Raw genomic sequence first — 14,277 nt, forward strand, 5'->3', positions numbered from 1 at the left:
GGAAGAAAAAAAGATTAGGATAAAATTTCAAATATTAAATTCAAATGCAGGATTAATGAGTTTTATTTCAAAGCCCCAGAGGTTGTCTGGAATTTAGGACATTTTTTTAGTAGCAGACATGAGACATAGCCAGATGCAGTCGTGTTTTGGACCAGCTCAGCACAAATTTAGCACCTTGAAGGAGAAATTTTATGTCTGTTTTGTAAAGTAAACATTTCAACTTTTCCAAAATCTGTTGTCCAGAAGATATTACTGTTGCATTGGATGAAAGAATGGATTTAAAATAATGCTGACTTGTTGCTCGAGCACATAGTAATTGCCACCCCCATCGCCATCACCGTAAGCGATGTTGATCCTCTGCCCCATGCAATACATGCATATAATTACTATTTATTTTTTTAGTAGTGTGAAGCAACCCAGATAAAAAAAATGAATTAAACTTTTTTCTGAAGCCAAATTCAAGACAGTCCTTGCAACAGTCTGCAGGAAAGAGCTTTTTGCAACTTGGTTTCTTAAAGACCAGCAGGGAACAGCTTGGCAGAGGTACAAACACAATTCTTCTCACGCCCTTACAGATAGCATGGCAAACCCATGGATGATGAGCTACTTCACTTCACTTCACACCCGGTCCCTGAGGCAAAGGAGTTATAGGCCAAACCCGTTCCTTCATTAAAAGATTTTTTTATCATCACAAAAATTAACAGCATTCAACTTCCTTCCCAAACAAGGTTTCTCCCAAGAAGCACCAAATAGCAGCAGTGTTTCAGGTCACCATTGCTAGTTTGTTCAACTGAGAGAGAAATTCTCATTTTCAGTCAAGACTGAACTTCACTGATGACTCAAGAACAGCCAGTAATACCTGCAAAGCACAGCCTGCAGATCCAAAGCAAGTTTTCTGGACCACAGTGTCTTTTGGACAGCCAAAAGTGTTTAGCATTGGCCTGATTGTGCTCTGCCTGAAATCAAAGAACAAAATCCCTGTTGAGTTCAATGGAAGAAGAAGGCAGCCAACATCGAGTTTAATGCTTTATACATCAGCACTGAAAACTTGATGGGAAAGGACCAAAACCTTGCAGTGAACACCTTCAAACATTGGAATCTTGTCTTGAAAGATTCCAATTATAGCAAGAAGAAAACACTAGCGTTTAAGTTTCAGATTCTGGCTTTTCTTCAAATTGACATACCACGATCTGAAAATAGAACCAAAACTGAAAAATCATTCTGTTTAAATTCCTTCATTGCCTTAGAAGTCCGTCTCACCTATGGAGAATCAATGTAATTTAACTGTAACACGAACAGGTAATTAAGATCTGGTGACAGGCAAGATTCAGATGAACTTTTTCATTTAGAAAAGCACTCAAAAATGTTTTTTTCTAATTTCTTTTTGAGCTGGAAATTCTACAAGAACAGGTTTTCTTTTCTTCTCCCCCCTTCCCTCCCTTTCACGGTACAGAACAAAAGTAGTCCATGGAAATAGCCTTGTCTCACCATATTTCTGTTTATGGTCCCCATCAAAATAAGTAAATGTGATGGCACACAAAAATTCTATGAAAAGTAACAAAGGTACATAAAAAACTCTTTAAAAGTTTTGTTTGAGTTACAACTAAATTTTCTGGTCAACCACAATTTTATTCCATCCATTTGCTCAGAATCATATCCCATCTCTGACCCTTTTTAACAATGACAGAAATTTGGATTTGAAGCTTCATTTTTAAATGGATTTCTTTCCTCCATTTGATTTTGGACAGGACGAGAGAAGATGGGTGCAATTGTATGGAATTTTAGATTATAACTGCCTTGAGCTATTCTGAATGTAATGCTGAACCATCACCAAGGGAAGGGAAAAGCTGTGCAAGGCAGTGGCAGTTGCACTAGCTACAACCAGATTTCACTTACATGAGGCTGATGCCTCTTTTTGATCTTTCTCATCTCTGAACTCAACCCCTGACATTTTAAACTGAAAAATATCTTAAAAGTCAAAAAATGTCCACAAAATTTGGTGAAGACTTAGTGTCTTGCCTAATTTAACCGACAAAGCCATGCTATGTGGTGTCAGTTGCACAAGCCTATGTTTCACTTTGGATATACTAAGAAATGTTTTATTCCTAGACACTGCTTTGCACATATACAATCAGTATCAATACTGTACAGTTTGGCCCAAAACACTCGTGTCCAAAAATTGCTTCCAAATCAGTTGCATCACTATGGCTTATTGTGCAAGGACGGCTAAATTGGAGACTCAGCCAAGGGAAATGCTATCCAAAGGAAAACAGCAATAGCTGAAACGTGTCTGATGCACCAACAGGATGTGAACCCTACACAATATCTTCCTTTTTTGAGAACGTATACTCTTAACACAATGCAAATATTGGGCTGTGCTCCCACCTGGACTGTGTGAGTATCTCAGAAGGCTGCTTAGCTGAACAAATTTGATGGGTTTCCATTCTTGGCCTGGGCTTCACTGTGAAATATTCCCACAGTCAGATGCTCATTTATACAGCAAACAAACAGTGAAGCATCCCAGTGACCAGAAAACAGCCACACACGAGCCAAACCTAGGACAGGGTGGAAGCCTGCTCGGTGACCAGTTGCTCCACACCTGGCTCAGGGGCTTGGGGATTTCGTACATGGTGCTGTGAGGTTTTATGGGCACTCCATCTATCATTGCACTGAGAAAAAAAAACAGCGAAAAGAATAAAATGGAGATTTTTATGGGCCTAGGAGGAGCTAACCTGGAAATATCATTGGCACAAATAGAGCTGTTCAGCAGACAATAGCACTCTGATATTGCCACAATTCTGTTTACGCGAACATGGCCATCCTCGTTGTGAATTCCCTATCCTCCTGGTCCCCAGCCTGGTGAGCGTCCCCACCGCCCTCTGGCTGGTGGAACACAAGCACTGCTGTGATTGCCATGCTGACAGCTTTATTGCCTCCCTGACCTTGCTATTTTTAAAGAAACAGGTTATCTCAGTGATGTAAACAGGTCTTCCTCATGCAGTTATGTTATCCCATCACAGGGAGCTGGAGCCTTTGGTCCTCACTCACTTGAACTGTCAAGTCAGCTGTATCAGGTGCCCAGGAGCTTACAGCACTGGTTTTATACACAGCTGCCTAGACTGGCAAAGTGATTTTCTTTTCTCAAATCACTCAGAAAATACAGCTTTAGGTCTCTTCTTCAAATCTCGTTTACTAAAATTGCTAGAAAGATTTAAGCTACCCAGACTCTGACAGCCGAAGCTTAAGAGAACATCAGTGCATCCTGGCTGGGGGATGAGGGGAGATGCTTAGGTGAGATGCTGGGCTGAGCAGGGCTCAGTTAAATGTGTACTCTTGTTAGAAGTGAGAAAGTGCAAGCACAGGTTTTAGTGCAGGAATGATTCTCCAGATTAAGTGCAACAGGTAGGTAAATGACAAAAATGGCATTGTAAAAAATGGCATTGCCCTCCCGCTTTGAAGGTCCTCATTGCAAAACAAGAGTGGACAGAATGGCCAGACACTTAGCTAGGGAAAATAAAATATTTCAGCTGGCTGAGTGATTTACTAGAGACAATGTCAAGATTATCTTTTCTGGGACAGAGATGGACACAGTTTCAGAAAATGTCGACAGTTTGAGTTAAATTAGAAAAGCACTTAATGATTTAGTAACCATTTATCCAAGTTTCTCCATACATAAACTGTTGACTCAGGAGTATACGGATAAAATAGAAAATGTCACAGTCTCTCCTCAATTCTAAAATTCCTGCCTCCAGTCCTAATTCCATAAGCAAAGGAGCACCCACAGCAAAGCTTAGACCAGCTTGATCAGGAGGCCCTTCTTCAGCTCCTATGAAAACAAAACATCTTTTTCAGTCCAAGCTGGAATGGGGAAATTAAAAGGAAAAAAAATATCTGAACTGCTGCAAATAATTTGTCCAATCTCTATTCTTGTTCATCCCAGTGTTAAGAAGGTTGTGAGACCCGATCACAAAACTGCCTGGAAGAGTTCCTTGGTGCCTCTAAGCCTGCAGGGAAACCTTGAAGGACATGCAGTAAAGGAAGTGGTGTCCTCTCCTATTCCACTAATACTGATTAGCCCTTGGGAATGGGAAAAGAGGCTTATGGATGACTAAGTACCTATGTTCCTTTCGACGTGATGGAGATAGGTGCATCTGAGGCCTTCAGGGAGTAGCCAGTGGGTGTAAGCTGCACAGTGACACTGTTCCCATAACATCAGAGCAAGAAGAGGTGGGTTAGAGTGAAAATGCAGTTCAGTTGCTCACCACTCACCCTTCTATTTTGAAGGAGTTCAGATAAGCACATTGAAAATGATGTCATGGCTCCCACAGGACACTGCAATATGTTGCCATTTGTCCAGCCAGAGTACAACTCTTATTAGTATGATATAACACAGTAGTTGGGAACTCAATAGAAAAAACAAAGTTGGAATTTAATAACAAAACCCCTATAGCTTTTAACTCATTGCCCTTAACATGCAGAGCTACTGTAAGTGAGTGCCTTAACATGAAAACTCTGAAGACCAAAGAATTAAAGTAAATGCAATCAGCAGATTACTAAATACCAATGGGAAATTTAGAGCTATAGAGCAAAATCCCAGAGCATTAAAGGATTTACCGCTTGGCATTGATGAGAAGCAAATCTTTGGATTTCCATTTCTATCCTTAATTAGTAACTGAGGTTTATTTTAGTCTAAACTAAGTCACAAAAGATAACACACCCTAAAAGAAAATAGAAAGCGGTGCAATAAACTTCATAAAATATCTTATTAAAAAATAAGAAGAAAAAAGAATAGATTCAAATGGAAAATCAATTTCCAGCACTTCCATTTCCTTTTGTTTTCTTGTCTTCCCACCCATACTCAGCTCTTTTCTAATAACATTCAGCTCTTTGCTAGAGAGGTTGGTAACAAAGATAGCATTTTAAACCCAAAAGGGAGGGTCCCTTTTAGAAGTGACATTTTAGGAGTGTTCTTGCTCCTTCACAGCTTGGGTTTTGAAAGTTTGCTGTCTCCCTGCCCAGTTCCCAGGGCCGCTCACTGGAACTAGAACCTAAAATGGATGATCCATGCTTCTGCCTAGCTTCCGCTCTGAAAAAAACGGCTATGTCAAATGGAACATTTTTTGTATATGCAATTTGGGACAGGGGAAAGATAAGATTCTTCTGGTTAATCAGGAAATCCTTAGCTTGGTTATCCGATGTCCCCATCTTCCGTTTGCCCCACTGGTGGTGTACCCCTGGGGCACCCTGCTTTGCTGGCAGCAGCCTGGCTGTGCTGGAGTGTGCCCAGCTGCCGAGATGCACCAGGGATTTGGTGTCTGATTTCCTGAGCTGCGATACAGATTCCCACTGCAGCATTTCAAGCACGGCTTTTTGCCGTGGCTTCAAGTAAAGCTGTGAAATACAAGCAGCTTGCTTCAGAATAGGAAAAGAAAAAGAGCCCGTGAGTAAAATCTCAAGAAATACATATAAGGAGCCCAGTCCCAGACAAACCATGTGCTTCAGCATCTCCCTGCTGTTGCCCATTCCCTGCTTTCCTCCCTTTCCCAGTGAACCCAACAATACATTTGGTCCCCATAAAAATTTACTGTGGAGTGGCCTGTGTATGAATCCCGGGCTGAGGCTGAAAAGCGATGCCCAGGCACAATGGAGCAATGAAAGGGTGGCATGCTAGTGATGTTAAGGTGGGGAAAGTAGACCCATGTAACAAGAAAGATTTTAGGAAGATGCCCTGTCTGTGTAGGTACAGGCTCGGTGTGTCCCTAGGGTACCAGGACAGGCAGCGAGGCACATCTGAGCTTCTTATTTCTTTGTCTTCCATGGTCAGAGGAAAGCAGGAGATAGGACTGGAAGGGACCTCTTGAATCATCTGATGTATCTCCTTCTATGGCAGGTACTAGATCAAATAGTTCCTATCTTAAAGTCACTAGAATCCCTTAAAAAAAGTGTTTCAATTATTTGCCCTGTTTTTTCCAGCTGCATCAGAGCCTCATTTCAACATCTTCGACTGCTTTCTACTCACCTGTGGAGACTATTAGGAAAGATGATAGAGACATAAGGGAATCTTAGATAGAAGGATTAAATACTTGCAGCACGAAAGCCAAGGTCAGCAAGCTTTGTCCAAGAGTTAAACTACTCATAACAGGCTCATATGTTCAACAACATAACCTCTTGATTTATCTGTTTAGCTTGGGATGTATCATGCTGAATGCCAGTGGGGTCACTTCTGTGCTAAGCCCAGTAGATATAAAAGATTATCTTTTGCTTGAGCCCAGCCTATTTGGCTCTGCTGCATTGCATTTGCTGACTTCTTACCTTGGTCCTAAGTTGTCTGGAGCCCAAAATGGACCACAGCATAACTGCAGTTGTAATTTTGAGTTCCTTTGTCTGCATTTGGAGGCTGAGGTGGGACTACATGCTTTCTCCCACCCGTATCCTCCTTTCTGTCTCCTGTCCTTCTCCTCTGCAATCACTATGATGTGAAAGAAAGAGAAATGCTGGCTCCACCTGAGCCATCATCTCCTTGGCCCAGGGTTGAGCCACAGTTCAAATATTATTTCTAGAGGTCTTGCCTAGAATTCAACTTCACCCTGCCAAACATGGCCATAAATTTCCCTTTGCTCCCCTTCTTCTCCTACATTACAGTGTGATTGAACTGAGCTTGCCCAAATCAAAACTGTTGAGGCCAGAAGCAAGGATGAGGCTCTGCTAATCCCCAGAGCAAACTGGCTGGTGGGGACACCAAACTTGGGCTCATCTCATGCATTTTCCAGTTAGCAAGGAGCCAGCATACGTGTGCAGTGCCCCATATGGGCACCGTGGGCTCTTGGGATCTGGGGACTCCAAGGTCTGGATCTACAGAATTGTCCCTCTAACAGCAGAGTTAAATGTTGCTTCACCATCAAGGCTTTGAGTCAAATTCAGCCCCAGCATCAAATAGGTCCTCTAAGCTTATTAATCATCTAATGAGCAAAACTGCATTAAGTAAAGCCAACTCCAGAAGTTTCAAAGTTGGTATTCAGGACACAAAAAATATTGTATGGCTTAAAAAGTATGAGCTTTAAAAAATCTACCTTGAATTAATTTTACTTGTCTTGTCGTTTCCATTCCCTTGGATTGAAAACTACACACTCGATGTACATTGTCAAAGTTTTCATTATGAGCTAAAAGAATTAGAGATATGCATCTGAAAATGAACACTGAGTATAGTCATATCATTGCAGGAGCTGAGCCTGAAGATAAATCATCAAACACCACACAAAGTAAAATCACAAGTAAGCTCCCTTTCAACTAGTTCATTTAGGAAAAAATAAGGAGACCAAACCAAAACCAAAAACAAATCCACAACTTCACGAATTACTTAACAAGCAGTGATATTTAATTATGGGCATTCATTGGATACTTATTATCGAGGTGAATGGTGGTGTACTCATTTCGAGGCATTGATGGATATCTATCCGAGTTAGCAGTTCTCTTTATCTCAGTGCTTGAGCAGCTCACAGTCTTTAATGTATTTTGCTTTTGTGACACCTCTGCTATCACCAGGATGAAGGCTGCCAAGGGGAATGTGCTGGACGAGTGTGGCAGAGCCATGAACTGGGACTACATCTCCCGTCTTATGGGGTGCCCTGTGCTAGCTCAGAGAGAAGAGAAAAAGCAACTCCCTCACTTGTTTTTTTAATTTGTTAAAACAACAGCTCCATATTCCCAGGGGCAAATGTCAGGAATAATTGCATGCAAATTGCACTGGAGTCATGCTAACGCACCCATTGCCACCCAAGGGCTCCTGAAGGGTTAATATCGAGGGCTCACAGGAGTTCAGTTAATTTACAACTGGAGACCTTTATCATCTCACACTGACATTGAGGGCTCACATTTCGCACTTAATTACTTGTTCAGCAATCACGCCTGGAAGAGATAGATGTGTTTCTGTGTTTAGCCCATGCAGCTGTGAATTGTTTATTTACTTATCGTCAGGCCGGGAATGGCTGCAATTTAAAGGTTCAGATCTCTGCTACCCTGAGCGGTGCAGGTCTTCCTTTAAACACTTCCATATTGCCGCAGTGGAATTTCGCTGGAGATGCCCGTCTTCTCCTCCCGTTCCGGGTAATGGGCCAGCAGGTGTTACTGGTTATCGGCAACTGTGATTATTTATGCTAAACAACCGCTGCCAAGTTCACAATCATAACGAAGGATCTGCAGAGATAAATTTTGGAAGGTAAAAAGCGGGCCAAGGAGATGAAGCGAGATGAATTCCAGTAACTCAGCTTCTGGGGAATGACTCGATCCCTATCTCAGTGCTGGAATAGTTGAATCACGGCATCTTCAAACAGTGGCTCACAGCAATTCATAGGCCAAATGGTGTAATTACAATTTAAGCTGTCAAATGGTGACCAGATGGCTTTATCTTTCACACTAGAGGCCTAAGAAGTTGGTAGGTGTGACCTTTCCACATACCAATCCACCTGCGCAGTGCATGAGGTCTGCGTTCCCGGCGCGCCCAGCCATGTGAAATGACGCCCATCCTTGGCTTTGATAATTTTCGAGCAAAGCTGTGTAAAATCAACGTCATCGGTGTTCTCAGGGCTCCCAGGTTGCATCACCCTCAAATGCCAAGACAGCATGCACCAGCAACGTTGTTGGACTCCTTCACCACACATGGATGCAGAGGGTTACTGGAGTATGAAGAAGGGGGGATAACCCCCGGTTATTCCCTTGGGGCTTACAGACCTCGCATCTACCTAGGAAAGCAAGAACTGTGCAGGGCAAGAGGATCTCAGTTCAATAGCTGGCTGACAAGGTATATATCTCGGAAGGAAAACTGGTGAAACTCCCTTCCAAGAGAGAGTAGCCAAAATGGTCTGTCTGTTTGGGCATTGCCAGCTCACGTGTAGGCAGAGCTGCAACGCAAGAATGCCGTATCGCAGCTGTCCTTGTGACGGGCATGATGGAGGAGAAGTAGTTAGAGGAAGGAGGCTGGACACATCACCTAAAATAGCCCGAGGTAGTTCCTGGAGAGTCACCCTGGGCAAACCCCAGTGCAATTTCCCAGCAGAGACCGGTTCCCGAGTGAGGTGCTCGCTGGGGAGAACATCCTCACAACCCGTCCCATCACCAGGAGCGGCTCTCTCCAGCCTCCAGGAAAACCCAGCCTGGTCCCACACCTACCAGACCCCACAGGAAAGCACACAGCTTTGCAGCAGGTCTCAGATTAGAGCAGCATTAAAAATACGGACTTTGGGGTTGATGTTAACCCCAGTGAATTATGCCTGTGGGCAGGTGGAAGGGCTGACATACACCATCGGCAGCGAATTTCTGCCTCAAGGCTCCTGCCGCAGCCAACTGCTTTCAATTTAAAGAAAAGCCTTTCCTGTCCCGCGTTCTTATGAGAAACACACATTTCTCCCAGTCCCAAGGTTATTTCTATCTCACAGATGAGGAGAAGGGGATGCAAGCTGACAGGGAGCATGGCAAGGAAGGCTAATGCAAAGAGGTGGTGTTTCCTAATATTTTTTTCTATTATCATCACCACTGCTGCAGTAGTGAATTACTGATCTCTGAAGACAGAACATCATTAAAATGGTTTAATAATAACATGTGAGAAATAACAGATTAGAACTTTCTCTTTTTGAAGAAGTGTAAGAGAGATTATTGGGCATACACAAACAAACTGAAATGCAGATAATTCCAGGGTGATTTGAATTTTCTCAGAAACAGAAAAACAATCTTATGTGTCATGTCAGTAAAGCCAAAGAAAGAAGAAAAGAACCTTGATAGGTATAATTGAATTACACAAAATCCTGGAATTTGATGAGATAAAGTTACCAGTAATTCTCTTTAAAAAAAAAAAAAAAAAAAAGGAGAAGAAGAAAAAAACAGAGAAGATGAAATTAAAATGTCAAAAGAGCAGTGAGCTGCTTAATTGAACATTAAGTTTTTGGGTGCGTTCACGGTTGTGTTGGCAGTGCATCCGCGTCCACGCTGAAGTAAAAACACTGCAAAATGGAAAAACCCCCAAAACTCAACTTTTACAAAGGACTGAAATGAACAGCTCAGAAATGCCATAGAATTTACAAAGGAGCGTTGCAAGGCAGGAACAATTTCAAGCAACAGCTGAGCCAGGAAGAGTCCTGTATGTCCAAGCGTGCTGGGGCTGGGAAGGGCTCTGCGGGCTGGATGGGTGCAGGTGGCACTAGCGGGTTGGACCCAGCCACCTCCACAACAATCCAAGGACGCAGAAAACAAAGAGAAATATTTATTTCTTTTAGTATTTGGCTGGTTTTCTTCCTTTTTTGATTGTTGCTCCTGCTGACTCTGCTCTGACGGTTAGCAGCAGCACGGGCATGCGGGGTCGCAGCCTCGGCTTAGGTAAATGGGGATTTTCAGTGAACTATAAAAATTTAACTCATGAATCTCGCCCCGATTTAACAGACATGAAATGATAGAAGGTAACTATCGGCTATGAATCAGCTTCCCAGGCCGTCAGAGGAATTATTGCCGAGCACAGAGATTAAAGGCAATGGGTGCAACGAGCTATTTTGAAGGCAAGCGTAGAGGGGAAGGGGGGAGCCCCCCTTCTGCCAGCTCCCCAGCACTGCCGCTTCAGTCGGGCTTTTCCCACACTTCACAGGAAGCAAAAAAGTTCACTGAGACCCTGAGGGGATCCAAGGAGGTGAGATGGGCTAGGAAGGATGTGCCAGGATCCTGTTGGGTGCCATAAGATGCCGGCCCAGATGTAAAAAGCACAGAGGGAGAGGGAAGACCCGGCATTGCCGTGACACCCATATTATTTTTCCCCAGATAGCACTGGCTATTGCAATCAACTGGCTCATTAATAATATTCTTAAATGCATTTTTTGCACTGGACATTTTTAGGGGAGCACTGGAGAAGATGCACTTTGCAGGCGATGCCTCTTCGGTTCTGGGACCCGAGGGTAGAAGGGGAATCAAGTGCTGTGAGAGCCACTCGCCACTGTCCCACATTTCAATGAGATTTTATCTGCCTGGCATGGAAGATTTCCCAAACTTTTTATATTAAGAGCAGCTTTTGATGCCAGCAATGAAAATTACTATATTACTGAAAGGAATCAAAAGCTAAAGTGCCTGCGTGTACAGTTAATCTATCCAAACAGAAAATGTTTCTTAAAAAATTACGGCACTATTTTTATAACAAACCTCAGCCAAACTCAAAACTGAATAAATATAATATGTTCTTTTAAAACCAATTTATTTTTTTAATCATGGGCAAAAATACTTTCCTTGCTTTCATTCATCAGCTAATACTTCCCCCCTCCCCCGCCATTTTCGTGCCGGCTGCACGTGGGAGCCCAGAGATTTTTGCCCGTGACGGGGTTTCTGCTTCAGAAACATTTGGATTGAAACACCTCCCGAGGCTGGTGGGAAGGCAGATGCGAGCACATTAAGTCAGCATCACGGACAGTCTGTGGTTTCTATCCCTTTATAACAAAACCATGAATAAGGCAAGAAAATGCCTCACAGGGGCCAGTAGAGACGGGAAAGCCAGCCACCCTAAAGCCCTGACCCACCAAGAGACAAATTAAAGGCAAAGCCGTATGTATTTCTATAAGATTATGCCTGAGCATCTATTCCTACTGACATGCTGTTAAGGCAAAAATATAGAGTAGCCACCTCCGTGTTATTAAAAACTGGCTTGTATAGTCACTACTACAATGTAATTTTCACGAGGGTAGCTTATAGCAGAGTTTGGCCCTTTCATGGTTTTTATTATTATTATTATTATTACTATTTTATTTGAACTAGAAGGACCGTGCAGAACATTTCCTGGAGTTTTTAAGCGTTTGTTTAGACTTGCATCATTGCCCAAGACCACAATTTGAATCTCTCAAGCTTTCATCCCACGATCTTTTACTCCCCTAAGCGCTGCGCATATTTGATTCTCTCATTAAGAGGAGTTTAACCAAACAGTTTGCAGCGTGCAAGTACCCTAAAATGTAGTTAAAAATTATTAGAGGAGACGGCACTCAGTGAGGAATAGGCAAGTGGGGTATCCTAACCTCTGAAAGCTTACACATCCCCTTTTTGTTTGTTTGTTTGTTTGTTCTGCTGAACTTTCCAGGAGTTTCAGCTACAATCAAACCCGGGGCCTTACCGTGCTAGAAAAAGCCGCAAAAATGCTTTAAATACCATCACCACGTTGACCATTTGTGTATGTATTTTTTAAGAGGGGATGGTTCTCGCTGCAAGCTGTTATAAAAAAGTCTGTTTCAATTTCTTCCATCTGATTTTCCTGTATGAAAGAGAAACTGTGTTTGGGTGCCGTGCCGTTCCCCCAGCATTTGCCCGCTGCTTATTCTGCTGCCCTGCTAAAGGTCAAAAGCAGGTAATGTATGTTGAAATTTCCACAGACCGGGTAAGCTCTGAGGTTGTTGACTTTGATATCAGTTTTCTTCCACCCGGGGGAAAAAAAGAAAAAAAAAAAAAGAAAAAAAAATCACTCCAGCTCCTCATTGATTTTTCATGGAAATTCACCAATTTCTCCTAGTTTAAGATCTGGTCTCTGATTTCTCCCTGATTATCATATCCCTCTGCCCCCAAAATGAAGTCCTGCTTTGTTTCAGCTCAGGATGATGATATCATTATTACCGCACTGAGCACAGAGCAAAAAATTTCAGTTTGCTAGGACATTGGTGATGAATGACAGAGGTTACTTCAGAAAAAAAAACAAACAAAAATCCCTTAGTAAATGCACCTTAATAAAAAGGAAAAATAATGACAGAAAATGTTACACGGTGCTTGAAAGGGGAATGTAACGTGCCTGTGCCTTTGTGCAGAAGATGCTAACAAGGTGAGCCTTGCAGAATTAACCACTGTTGTGACTTTAAATGCTCCTTTTGGAGATCACACTTTGCTCTGGCTGTGTTTGTTTTGTTTTAGCTGACTGTCAATCTCTGCCCCAGCTTCAGCCCTTCTGCTTTTAACTGCAAACTGATACAAGGGGAAAAACAGATTTGCATTTCTACGACTTCAATTAACACAACACGAATTGCTGGAATGAACCACGTAACTTTATGGACCCCCTCCTCCAACTCAAAAATGACCTTTAAACAAACACAATCTTGGTCAACTATATGCATAATCGGTGCAGAACTAGATTAGGACGTTCCCACACGGCTCCTGAGAGTTAAAGCAACTTTTCTTCAGATATATCAATATAGATGTTGGTATTAATTCACCATTAATTCTTGCAGATGTTACAGGGGAAGTATTTAAAACTGAGATTTTAAAGTATATCTGGGACATGAATGCTCAATTTATTATTGCTGGAGTCTAGAAATCTAAGGTATGAGAATGAATTTTTTTAATTCATTGTCATTGACTCACATATATTCAAATAGAAGTGCCATTGTGTGCCCACTACATTTAAAAAAAAAAAAAAAAAAAAAAGCACTTTTGAAAACTTCAGTTGTCAAAATAGCTAGAATATTCCCTCCCATGAGAGCACAGGAAAGCACTATGGGTTATTAAAAGAAGTCCAACAAATCATACTTTTAACGTTTGCTCAGACAACTATCCAGGGGAAAAAAGGTACAGTAAAGAAGACAAAAGTAGAAAGAAAATTGTACTATGAGAAAATTTCACAGCCTAAAATAAAAATAATTTTTTCTAGATAAAACAAAACAAATGCTTTAAAATCTATTTAGCCATTAGTATGCATAGATATTTCATCATATATAGAGAGAGATATATATGCATATATATAGCAGGCTAACATTTCCAATGCAGCTTACCGGTCATAGCTCTGAAAAAATACACAGTTCAGACTTTGTGAATCTGGATGTTTTAAAGCCATTCAGGGAAACTCCTTCTTTAAACCCAGTGTCTTGAGATTAAAACACAGATTTAATTCTTTAGAACACTTTCCCCAAATGAATATAAATGTAAAGTCTGCCCTTTAAATTAAATGACAGCAAGAAGTCAGGGAAAACAAAACAAAACAAAACAAAACAAACAATAGCAAACAGTTTGAGATTGATTCTGCTCTTGCTAACCTCATTGTAAATAAGGGACTGGCTCTAATTTAGTTAATGAGATTTCACCAGTGTAAATTAAATTAGGCTAATTATTTTGTGATTAAAACGATCTCTGTCTTTGCAAACAAAATAGATTTTTTTTTAACAATTAAAGGATTTTTTCAAATTAAAAAAAAAATGTTGGCATGAGATGTAAAAGCAGAACTCCCATGCACAGAATGTTACTATGAGTAGAAAAAATATTTTTCTTAATTGATTTATAGTTAAT

Source organism: Numenius arquata, chromosome 13 (genome assembly GCF_964106895.1).
Source record: "Numenius arquata chromosome 13, bNumArq3.hap1.1, whole genome shotgun sequence".
NCBI classification, from domain to species: Eukaryota; Metazoa; Chordata; class Aves; order Charadriiformes; family Scolopacidae; genus Numenius; species Numenius arquata.